The sequence below is a fragment of the Bombina bombina genome, chromosome 2, assembly GCF_027579735.1.
Source record: "Bombina bombina isolate aBomBom1 chromosome 2, aBomBom1.pri, whole genome shotgun sequence".
Lineage (NCBI taxonomy): Eukaryota > Metazoa > Chordata > Amphibia > Anura > Bombinatoridae > Bombina > Bombina bombina.
The window spans coordinates 1395605613-1395618629 of record NC_069500.1 but is presented as its reverse complement, the minus strand read 5'-3'; positions in this window follow the sequence as shown (position 1 = coordinate 1395618629).

Below are 13017 nucleotides of genomic sequence, written 5' to 3'. Positions count from 1 at the left end.
TGCCAATGGTATATGTTATGTGGGATTTGGTGATATCCCATATTTAAATGTTAGCAAAACTGAAATGGTTTTTTGGAAGAAATATGTATGTGTTGAAGTTAACTGCTTAGACATTTCAGTCCTATTTTGAATTGTAACCTGTAAAATTGGGTTAACTGTTTGCAATTTACAGACAGCCATGTTTTTAAAATGTTCACAGAATGTCTTTGTCCTAAAATGAAATTGTAACTAGCCATTCTTTAAAGATCTTCTTATACACTTCTTAAACCTGGACTTGTCTGAGAAATTTGCATATGAGCCTACCTAGGTTTAGCTTTCAACAAAGAATACCAAAAGAACAAAGCACAATTGGTGATAAAAGTAAATTGGAAAGTTGTTTAAAATTACATGCCCTGTTTAAATCATGAAATTTTATTATAGAACTTGACTGTCCCTTTAATATAACTGTTGGTTATGCAAAACTGGGGAATGGGTAATAAAGGGATAATCTATCTCTTTAACCAATAAAAAAATCTGATGTAGACTGTCCCTTTAAGTGATAGGAATGATTATTTCACCCACATAGAAAGGTGTGATTTTACTCTTTGGCTTTTTTTTTTTATAAAGATGACTGTTTGTCCTTATAAATAGATGGAAGCCTGCAGTGCCTGCACTTTATTGTATGCAATAATCATGATAGAAAAGTAACTGCTTTATCCAAAGTTGCCTTAAAGCAGGGATGGGGAATCTTGGAACTCCTGATGTTTCAGAACTACATTACCCATGATGTTTAGGCACTCTGAAGTCCAGTTGAGCATCATGAGTTCCAAGAACTACATTACCCATGATGTTTAGGCACTCTGAAGTCCAGTTGAGCATCATGAGTTCCAAGAACTACATTACCCATGATGTTTAGGCACTCTGAAGTCCAGTTGAGCATCATGAGTTCCAAGAACTACATTACCCATGATGTTTAGGCACTCTGAAGTCCAGTTGAGCATCATGAGTTCCAAGAACTACATTACCCATGATGTTTAGGCACTCTGAAGTCCAGTTGAGCATCATGAGTTCCAAGAACTACATTACCCATGATGTTTAGGCACTCTGAAGTCCAGTTGAGCATCATCAGTTCCAAGAATCCCCATCCCTGCTTTAAGGCAACTTTGGATAAAGCAGTTACTTTTCTATCATGATTATTGCATACAATAAAGTGCAGGCACTGAAATGGATAGTTTATTGAATATGTCTTGTGTTTACAAATGATCACTTTATATTGTTTTTTATATTTTCCTTTTTTTTCATACCAACCTATTCACAATAGTGTACCGTTAAATAAGAAATGGGGGGGGGGAGTGTTTGCCTTAAAATGCCCGGGCCTATTTTTGGTTCCAGTCCGGCCCTGCTTTAACATATATATATATATATATACAAAACACGGAAGGGAACTGCACTCTCATACCGGACCGAGTACACATCCTATGACCCTGCAACATGCTCAGCCCTGGGTGCCACTGGCACTCACAGGAAGCTGTGCTGTCCCCAGAGCCACATGCAGTTAACCCCAGACAGGTCTGGGTGCAAGAACCATAGGGAAAACTGCTTGTGGCTCTGGGGACAGCACAGCTTCCTGTGAGTGCCAGTGGCACCCAGGGCTGAGCATGTTGCAGGGTCATAGGATGTGTACCCGGTCCGGTATGAGAGTGCAGTTCCCTTCCGTGTTTTGTATATGTCTAGGGTGATTACATATTCCTGTGCACCCTTTTTTGTTTTCAGTTTGTTTGGATTTGAAAGCTTGCATTGTGTGGCTGTTTTAGGGTTCTCAGGTATTGGAGAGGACCTTGACGTGGTACCTGATCTTGTCCCATTTGGCCAGATGCGGTGACTAACCTTTCCATTTTTGCTTTTAAATCTTAGCTGAGAGCTTGTAAGTGAGTGCTGGGTTTTCTCTGTGTGTTATATATATATATACACATACAGAGAAGTGCACTCACAGGAACAAACAACCAGCTCAATACCATTGTTAACCTGTTCTATGGTGATTTACCACATGTGTGCAACTTCTTTTAGCCCAGTAATGCTTTTCACAGAGAAGAACTTTCCTGTAGTATATCAGTCTGATCCCGCCGAGCCAGTTGTTCATTCCTGTGAGTGCACTTCTCTCTGTGTGTATTTAGTCTCCCTATGGGAAAAAGGGGCAACCAGACGTGGACTCCTTGCTCAGTGTGCTTAGAGGAATATGGCTACACCTCACTGACGAGGCCCAATGAAGGCCGAAATGATCGTCTGGGGTTGCTGTGTTCCTTGTTCAGAGAGGAAATGCCTTGTATTTTGGTGCTGGACTGACGTAATAGGCGGGATCAGACTGATATACTACAGGATAGTTCTACTCTCTGGAAAGCATTACTTAGATTTGATGGATACTTGTGTAATTATATACCTAGATGATATTGTGATATACTCTAAAGATATACAGGAACATATAAAACATGTTTGTTGGATTCTAACCAGGCTTAGAGAAAATAAACTTTTTGCTAAACTAGAAAAATGCCAGTTCCATGTTAACCGCATCAAATTCCTCATATACATAATTTCTTCCAAAGGAGTAGAAATGGATCCTGATAAGATCTCAGCAATCCTAAACTGGCCCAGACCCATAGAGTAAAAGCGCTACATCGATTCCTGGGATTTTAAAATGTCTACAGTAAATGTATTCTCAATTTCTCTTTGATTGTTAAACCATTAACTAATTTGACAAAACATATAATGGCCCTGACATTAGCGCTTGAAGGTAAGCGCTGAAATATTCTATGGGGTCTGATGTGCGATCCATCCAAACAAGCCCGGGCTATATAGATTAGCTATTAGCCATAACACTAAACAGAAAATTGACTTGGCTTATTAGATTTATCAGCACCTCTAATGTGATCAGTTTACTAGCATGAAATAAACATGATGTTAAGATCGCCACAAGTGCGGCAGATATGGAAACAATAACTAAAGTCCCATGGTGTACATACCAAAGTATAGTTTTCACACACAAGTTGTACACATATTGGATATACACTACACTTTTTTAGATGTGAATATTAACTAATTGTGTTGTCACATCTACCGATTTTGTATGCATTTATTCACTTGATAATAGGAATTTGAATGAGTATGGCTGTCAATTTTGGGATATGAACTAATTTTGTTGACACATTTATGTATGTACTTAACAACTTGTTTGAAACAATTATTACTGTTACTATAATCACCATGACAACAGGGGTACTTTTTGGCACAATTTTCAAACACAGGGGTGGGGCTTTTGGGGATTTAAAAGCACTATGTTTTCTCACTTTGTTGTCTGGTCTGAGGAATGGGTTTGTGGACCCCGAAACGTCACTATGATTTAGTCAAATAAATGTTATTATTTATCACAAATCCGGTGAGTGCAGTCTATTTGCATACTATATATATATATATATATATATATATATATATATATATATAAACAAAAACAGAGACCGCACTCATAGGTCTTATATTTCACCACTGAATGTGGACTTTATTCAATCTGTAACGTTTCGGGGTTTCCCCCTTTGTCAAACACAACAAATAACATAGTGCAAGCCCTTTATATACATAACTAAAAACCTCTCTTACCTCAGGTGCAAACCATCCAGCTCTGCCTGCGACGGGCTTCCGGCAGCGTTTACTCCGCGCAACTGCGCATGCGCGAACAAATATAATGGAACAGCGCTGTAAGAATGACCTCTACATAATACAGAGACACCCCATTTATATTCTTAACATCTCCTCATCAGTAATCTACTACATTATAAATGGGGTGTCTCTGTATTATGTAGAGGTCATTCTTACAGTGCTGTTCCATTATATTTGTTTAAGCATTACCGTTGCCAAGTTACGGTAATTTTTACTTTGCTTTTTTTCAGTTGGCCTGCTGGGGGTTCCGTAGTGCTGCCTCGCGCATGCGCAGTTGCGCGGAGTAAACGCTGCCGGAAGCCCGTCGCAGGCAGAGCTGGATGGTTTGCACCTGGGGTAAGAGAGGTTTTTAGTTATGTATATAAAGGGCTTGCACTATGTTATTTGTTGTGTTTGACAAAGGGGGAAACCCCGAAACGTTACAGATTGAATAAAGTCCACATTCAGTGGTGAAATATAAGACCTATGAGTGCGGTCTCTGTTTTTGTTTATATTATCTCTATGCACTGCACCTAGGCATCATATGTATAACGTGAGTGCTTGGTGACCACAATTTGCTTATATATATATATATATATATATATATATATATATATATATATATATATATATATATATATATATATATATATATATATATTATATATATATATATATATATATATATATATATATACAGTATATATCTGTGTGTGTATATATATATATATATATATATATATATATATATATATGTATTTTCAGAGATATATACACATATACACACATAAATACATATATATATATATATATATATATATATATATAATACCATTCACAATACAGTTTTACCCTCCTTAGGACATCTGCCTGGGTGCAAACATGCAATAGATACTCCTGGATAAACGGATGCACTCTCAGGTCTTTTTTGTGCAGAAAAAATCTTTAATGGAACGTTTTCAGGGACTTACTCCCCGTCATCAGCATAAATTTTGTGTCAAACTCACAAAAATGTATATCAATACATGTGATTAAACAATATCAAATACCTGTGTTGAAATTCAGTGAGCTGGCGCCAAACCAGTGTGTGTGAAAGTATATTACAAATCAAGCTCAAGTGTACCAATCATGGTCATAGTGTTAGATATGCTTAACTATAGTACATACCGATGTACTATATTGTGTATACATAGCGTCCCTCCTTTATATTTGCCGATCAGATACTTAAAGGTTTTGTGTCATTTACCTGCTAGTTGCTTGCCTGTATCTGTTAAGTGTTTGGACCTGGTCTTAGCGTTGTTTGCTAGATTTTGGATTACCTGTAATTATCACTATCGCGCTGAGTATCCGTTTCTGTTTACATGTTGGCATGGCAACCAGTTACTACCGGATCTACTTCGCACTCAGATATGTAAATTTTTTCTATGTTTGTACTTACATGCATATGCTTGGGACTATTATTTAAGGGTTACCTGTCCATAATACCAAAATAAAAATCAATATATAGTAGAAATCAATATATAATATTTTGCAACTGTATATGTGTGTAATACTCTGAATGTACCAACACATATATGTACAGGTTCAAAGCAACAACCAAACCTTAATCAAAAGAATTAAAAACTCAAAATGAAAATAAGAATAAAAGGGACATTTGTAAAAAATGTAAAATAAAACAAAGCAAAACCTTAAAATGGAAATAAAACAACCTAGTTACAATTCTATTTCTTTGGTGTACATTTCATATGTACCCAATAGTCCTGGGGACTAAATCTAATGTCCTCAGTAAGTATGTGCCATTAGCTAATAGTACTCTCTCTGTACATCATGTTATCCCGTAGTAGTCAGCTTGTCTGTTGTACAGTCATTGAATAGACTTGATCACAGTCTTAGTGGCTCTGTTTGTATGTCCATACATATATTCTCTAAACGGGTTCTCCTGGTGGGTTTCATCCTTCCCTTATTAATTGATCCATCCTGGACATCATTCTCTGTTTCTTGATGTGTATCCTATTTTTAAGATGTTTCATTCTATTTTTTTCCTCTGTTGTCTTCTTCTTGTTAGGACTGCAGGTATATGTGACGATAAGGCTACTTTTTAGTTAGAGACTAAGGAGCATATATATGGGTAAGTAGCTAAAAGGGACAGTGAACTATTAATTAGAAGGGATCACCTCCATGTCCCCCTCCAATGTCAATGTGCTGTGCATGTTGAATAATCTACCCCAAGAGGGGCCTGATTCACAACATAAAGCTACAATTGGTTCTAAAGTCACCAGCCGTACCCCTGTATGTTTCTCCCCTCTAGATGAGTGCCTTAAAGTCTGGAGGAGAATTTAAACCTCCTGGGGCTATGGTGCCCAACCTGTATATCCATTCTGCCTCTCGCCTTAAGAGGGCTTTGTTGCGGTCCCCTCCCCTGTCCAAAGGGCAAAAGTGGTCAATTAGGATATACCTAATGGTAGATACTTGGTGTGCCATCCGTGCACAATGTCTGGCCACGGGTTGGTCAGAGTCTCCCTGGGACAACGCTACTCGTATGGCTCGCCTGTGATTAGCCATCCTCTCTCGTAGTGTGCCACTAGTTTTGCCGACATAAAATCTTGCACATGGGCAGAACAGGAGATATACCACAAATGTAGTTTTGCAAGACATTGAATATTTGATGGTATATATTATATTTGTATGTGGATGATGGAAATTCTTTGTTGCTACTAAGCCATTGCATGTAGTGCACCCTAGGCATTTGTATGATCCTTTAAAGTTAGCACAGGTAGTGTGCATATAGCTTTGTTTCGGATCTGTCCGTACTAGAATGTCTCTCAGATTAGTGCCCCTCTGATACGCTATCATGGGCGTTAGGTTTTGCAAGAATGTTAATTTGGGATCTGATGTAACCACTGGCCAATGCTCTTTAAGTATTCTTCCAGCGTCCGTAGTGTTGGGTGAGAAGGTAGTTGCCATAATTAATCTGTTCTCTTTCTCTGTTGGCCTTTCTTTATGTATGAGGCTGTGCTGTGTATAAGGTAGTATTTCTTTCAGGGTGTTATCCACTACCTGTTTCTTGTAGCCCCTCTGCAGGAACTTGTCCCTCATGTGTTGCAATTGTGAGACCCCTGTTGCTGTATTAGAATTGTTGCGTATAACCCTAGTCATCTGAGATTTAACAATGCCTTTCAATAAAGCTGGTGGGTGGCAGCTAGTGGCATTCAGAATATAGTTTCTGTCAGTGGGTTTACTGTAAAGCGTGGTTCCTAGGGAATTCCCTTGTATAAAGATACTGAGATCAAGAAATTGTATTTCTGTGTCATGATATGTCATTTTGAACCTCACTGGAGTAGGGGTATTATTCCAATCTTTAAACCAATCTAGTAGTTTTTGTCGCCCCCCTCGCTAGATCATAAATACATCGTCAATGTATCTTACATAGAATACTATCGAGGATGTATCTGTTTTCCACAGAAATTGATTCTCGAATTGGGACATGAAGATATTGGCATACGATGGGGCCATGTTAGACCCCATTGCCGTGCCTGTCAATTGTAAGTAAAACAATTCCTCAAAATGGAAATAATTTCTGGTAAGACAGAACTCCATGAGTGTCATGAGAGAGTCAATAGGTGGTCCCTCATATTGCTCACTTTCAATGAGGTGTCTTTGAGTAGCTGTAAGACCAGTGTCGTGAGGGATAATGGTGTAGAGACTGTTGACATCCAGTGTAACCAGGATGTCACCAGTCTCCACAACCACATCCCCCATCCTTCTGATTAAATCGTTAGTGTCAGATATATAGGATCTCACATTTTTCACAATAGGTTGTAGGAGGATGTCAATGACCTGTGCCATGGGCTGTGTGAGTGACTGTATTGCTGACACTATCGGGCGCCCGGGTGGGCGATCCAATGTTTTGTGTATTTTAGGGGTCGTATATAGGATAGGAATCCTAGGGTGTGTGGTACTGCAATACTCATATAGTTGTTCAGTAAGGAATCCTTGTTCGAAACCTAGTTTCAAGATCCCATCTAGTTCTTTTTTTAACTTAACTGTGGGGTCATTGTGTAGCATTTTATAGGTGTTATTGTCAGCTAGCTGTGTTAGGATGTCCTCTCTGTAATCTTCATAGTTCATGAGAACTATGGCCCCACCCTTATCAGCTGGGCGGATGATGAGAGTATGATCATCCTGTACAGACTTAATAGCTGTCCTCTCTGTCTGTGTGAGGTTATGTCTCCATACCTTATTTGTTCTTTGATGTTCCATGTCCTGCGCAATTAGCCTCATATAGGTTTTAGTACTAGAACTACTGTTTTGAGGTTCAAACGTGCTAGGTTTTTTGCACTTGTGTACCGGACTTGTGTATTCAAGTGTCTGTGGGGCGTGTTGAAAATGTTCCTTAATTTTCAGGGTGCGGTTTAATTTGTACAAATCCAGTTTAAGGTCTATCTCTGCAATGTTATGGCTTGGTACAAAGGATAAACCTTTATTAAGGATTGTACGTTCTGCCATTGTGAGGACATGCTTACTGAGATTAACTATTATGTCCTCTGCCTGTTGCGGCGTGTGGCTCTGTACCTGCCTCCCTGCCCGCCTGATATGCGGTCTATATTGCCTCCCCCTCCTCTCCTTGACCTCGTAGTAACCCCTAAAAAATGATCCGGGGTTGATTGTCCCCTGTGTGTATATGGGGCATGGTGTGGAGATTGTGTAGTGTATTCACTGGGTGACATTTGGGTGGTACGCACTATGCTAGTGTCAGGCTCAGATGACTCTGCTCCGCTTGTGTCTATAGTAGTGAATTGGACTCTCCTAGATCTATACGGTCTCCTGGTCCTGTCCTGTGTTGTATTACTAAGCCATTTATAGACTCTTCCCTGAGTGTAATCTGCATTGACTGAATATAATTTTCTATTTTTGAAAACTATAAGTTCTGATTTATATTTGTCAATTTGTTGTTGAAGTTTAGTGAGCCAATTTTCCTGTTGGTCTCTTATCAGTGTATCATTGTGTGTTTGCTCAAATGCCACTATCTCTATCCTAACCTTGTTCAGGATGTTTGTTACCTCTTCCACTACAAGTAAGATCAAATCTAAAGAACATTTGTTCAATATATGGCACCATTTTCTCCTAAAGTCTGGATTGTCCATTCCAATGGTTGGGATATTCCTTACTCTAAAGCCTCTGGGTATGTGGCTTAATCTATGGTATTCGGATAAATAGCTACCGTGTAGTGTTAGGTCTATTTCTCGCTTCTTTAATTTTAACAGGTTATGATAAATGTTTACAGGGGTCTCACCAATGGCTGCTCTATTGATGGGTGCAAACAGGATCCTTGCTGCATCGTCATGGGTATATGTAACTGTCTCAATCTGTGCTCCCAGTGCCTGTGCTCCTGTGTCTGTATCCATTTCTGTAGTGGTGGCACCTGTTGGAGGAAGGTCTGTAATAGAGGGAAATGCAGGATCCATGTTAATGTTGAATTTTAGACAGTTGCTATAAAGGATACACTTCCACAATATTCACAATGATGTGTTGCAGATCCTGGTGTACACTCAATTGTATATTGCAAGCTTGACTGAATGGTACAGAATTGAAATATTCCTGTGACTCACTGAATGTAATCAATCAGGGCTGAGGGGGTACACATGCATAAAATATCAAATACCGTTCACAATACAGTGTTACCCTCCTTAGGACATCTGCCTGGGTGCAAACATGCAATAGATACTCCTGGATAAACGGATGCACTATCAGGTCGTTTTTGTGCAGAAAAAATCTTTAATGGAACGTTTTCAGGGACTTACTCCCCGTCATCAGCATAAATTTAGTGTCAAACTCACAAAAATGTATATCAATACATGTGATTAAACAATATCAAATACCTGTGTTGAAATTCAGTGAGCTGGCGCCAAACCAGTATGTGTGGAACGCATCTCCTGCGTTCCATTGTGTGTATACCGGAACTAGTTAAACCACTTGTATTTCCGGTTATTACAATCAATGTTAAACGTAAAAAAGTGAAAATATACTTATAACTTCTTGTGAATAATGTGCAAAGTATATTACAAATCAAGCTCAAGTGTACCAATCATGGTCATAGTGTTAGATATGCTTAACTATAGTGCATACCGATGTACTATATTGTGTATACATAGCGTCCCTCCTTTATATTTGCCGATCAGATACTTAAAGGTTTTGTGTCATTTACCTGCTAGTTGCTTGCCTGTATCTGTTAAGTGTTTGGACCTGGTCTTAGCGTTGTTTGCTAGATTTTGGATTACCTGTAATTATCACTATCGCGCTGAGTATCCGTTTCTGTTTACATGTTGGCATGGCAACCAGTTACTACCGGATCTACTTCGCGCTCAGATATGTAAATTATTTCTATGTTTGTACTTAGATGCATATACTTGGGACTATTATTTAAGGGTTACCTGTCCATAATACCAAAATAAAAATCAATATATAGTAGAAATCAATATATAATATTTTGCAACTGTATATGTGTGTAATACTCCGAATGTACCAACACATATATGTACAGGTTCAAAGCAACAAGAAGTTATAAGTATATTTTCACTTTTTTACGTTTAACATTGATTGTAATAACCGGAAATACAAGTGGTTTAACTAGTTCCGGTATACACACAATGGAACGCAGGAGATGCGTTCCACACACACTGGTTTGGCGCCAGCTCACTGAATTTCAACACAGGTATTTGATATTGTTTAATCACATGTATTGATATACATTTTTGTGAATTTGACACTAAATTTATGCTGATGACGGGGAGTAAGTCCCTGAAAACGTTCCATTAAAGATTTTTTCTGCTCAAAAAAGACCTGAGAGTGCATCCGTTTATCCAGGAGTATATATATATATATATATATATATATATATATATATATATATACAGTATACATATATGTGTGTGTGCATTGGAGCCCTTTGCAGTCAAGTAGCTGAACATGTAAATTCATATTAATACAATATTAATATTAAATTTTGTTAAAGTGTTTAACTGTGTTTGTACTGTAAATATTTCACATTCCAATTTTCTTCACATAGGGGAATAAGTTATTTTAAAGTATTTTTAAATAGATATTCCTTTATATATCTGTATATATCTATAACTATATATAATCATCTTTATATATATATAGGTGTTTAACTGTGTGTGTATATATATATATATATATATATATATATATATATATATATATATATATATATATATATATATATATATATATATATATATATTACTTCCTATGGGGTTAGCACACATGATAAAGTGCAATCAGGTTTGTGCATGTAAGGGTGTTAGGTTTAGGTTTTTTTTTCGATTTTTCGCTCTCCATTGACTTTTATGGGGGAATAAGTTAACGCGGTCACAATACTCTAACTTCAGGTTTTTTGTGCACATAGGGTTAGCGTATGAGTGAAAACGTTTTACTTTGAACTTGTAATACTTGTGGTAACTTATGCACAAAGAAAGGTTACTTCTAACGGAGTTAACGCATGAGTGGGAGTGATAAATAGCGCCCCATCGTAATCTATCCCTCAGTTGATCTTTTAATTCATTGTAAAGGCACAGAATCATGTTGTAATTACAGGGTATTTTAAATTAATTTTAAAATAACAAATGTTATCAGAATTCATTTATAATAAATAAAATTGCTCCTTTCAATATTTGTTAACATTCTATATTGACATTTTGACATTAGCTATAGAAACATAATAAAAGCAAAACCTATTTTCCTCTTTCTAATTCTGAAAACTAAATTGCAGTTACCTCTGTATCAGGGTGCCTTAATAGATGTTGTTGGTTTGTTGTTGTAAACTCATACAGAAAAAAGATGCTAAAAACATCTTTAGCTCCTTAAAATGAGGAATAGTAAATATAAATTTAACTTTACATTAACCTGTTACACATTAAAATATTTATTTTTATGTATATGGTCTCCATATAGTAATTTTCAATACTGTCATTGTATGGAATATTATTGTATGCCTTCCAGATGGTTATAGTAAATATACCTTTTTCTGCCTGTTCTCCTACTTAAGAGCACAGCTAAGCCTTAATGCACTAAAAAGATAGCTGTAGACTATCTAAGGTCAAAAATAATGATACATTTTAATAGCCATCTCGTTAAGTTTAATGCTACAATCAATCACTTGTTTAAAAATGTGATTATAAGTTTTAAATTATCTGCGGATTTAACCAAAGCTTTTTTTTTTTTTGATGTGACATAAATTCAGTTATATAAAGATAGGAGTTACAGCTTATAAATTTTCTATTGACTGCAATGATCTAAATCTTTTTTAACATACTTGAATGTTTAAGCAATAAAATAAGGTGATTGGAAAGTGTTCTTCTTTACTAAATGTATTCGTTTTTATCTGTTTTACTAGGCATTAAATGGACTTTGAGAGATCAGATGTAGAGTAAGAAGAAATAAAGTTACTTTCCCCGTGCCCTGCTACTGCAACATCCAAAAGATATGCACGTTTTATTCCACTGAAACCTTGGTCTTTAGATAAGGGGACATCTACTGATTTCTCTCTAAAAAAAGGAGAGACATAATATAATATAATCAGATTCAATTTAACACACTTAAGATCAGTGCTCAACATATTAAGTCAAAATAGTAACCAGGCCAAAAATTGAGGAGCCAGAAATGTATGCATGCCCAAATCAGATTCTATATATATATACACCTGTGGACACCTGACTATTACACATATATCTATATGAGTTTGTAGGACATCTCATTTAAAAACCTTGGGCATTAATATGGAGTTGCCCTCTCCCCCCATTGCAGATATAACAGCCGCAACTCTCCTGGGAAGAATTTCCACAGAATTTTGGAGTGTGTCTGCTGGAATATTTTCTCATTGTGGCAAAGCTGGCATCCTATGATAGTGCCACATTTAAAGTCACAAAGCTCTTCAATTTGACCCATTGTACTGCAAAGATTTCTTTGTGGAGATTGCATGGCTATGTGCTTGATTGTATGCATCGGTTAGCAATGTATGCAGCTGAAAAAGCTAAACTGAATAATATTATATGAATAATTTATAATATTGACTAAATCCAAAGCCAGAAATATTGAACTTGAGGCAAAACAGAAGGACTCCCAATCTTGAACCTGCACTAGTGACATCAGGAATTTAACCTTCATATTCCAGAAGGCTATTTCATATAGGCTTTGAGAAGAGAGGGAGTTGCGGTAAAACTTTCCCAGTCATGGACCTGCACCAGGGACAGTGGATGTTTAACAGTGCAAACTACAGGTCTCAGAGAGAAGGGAATGATGTAAAACTGAAGACTAACTCCAACTCAAGCATAT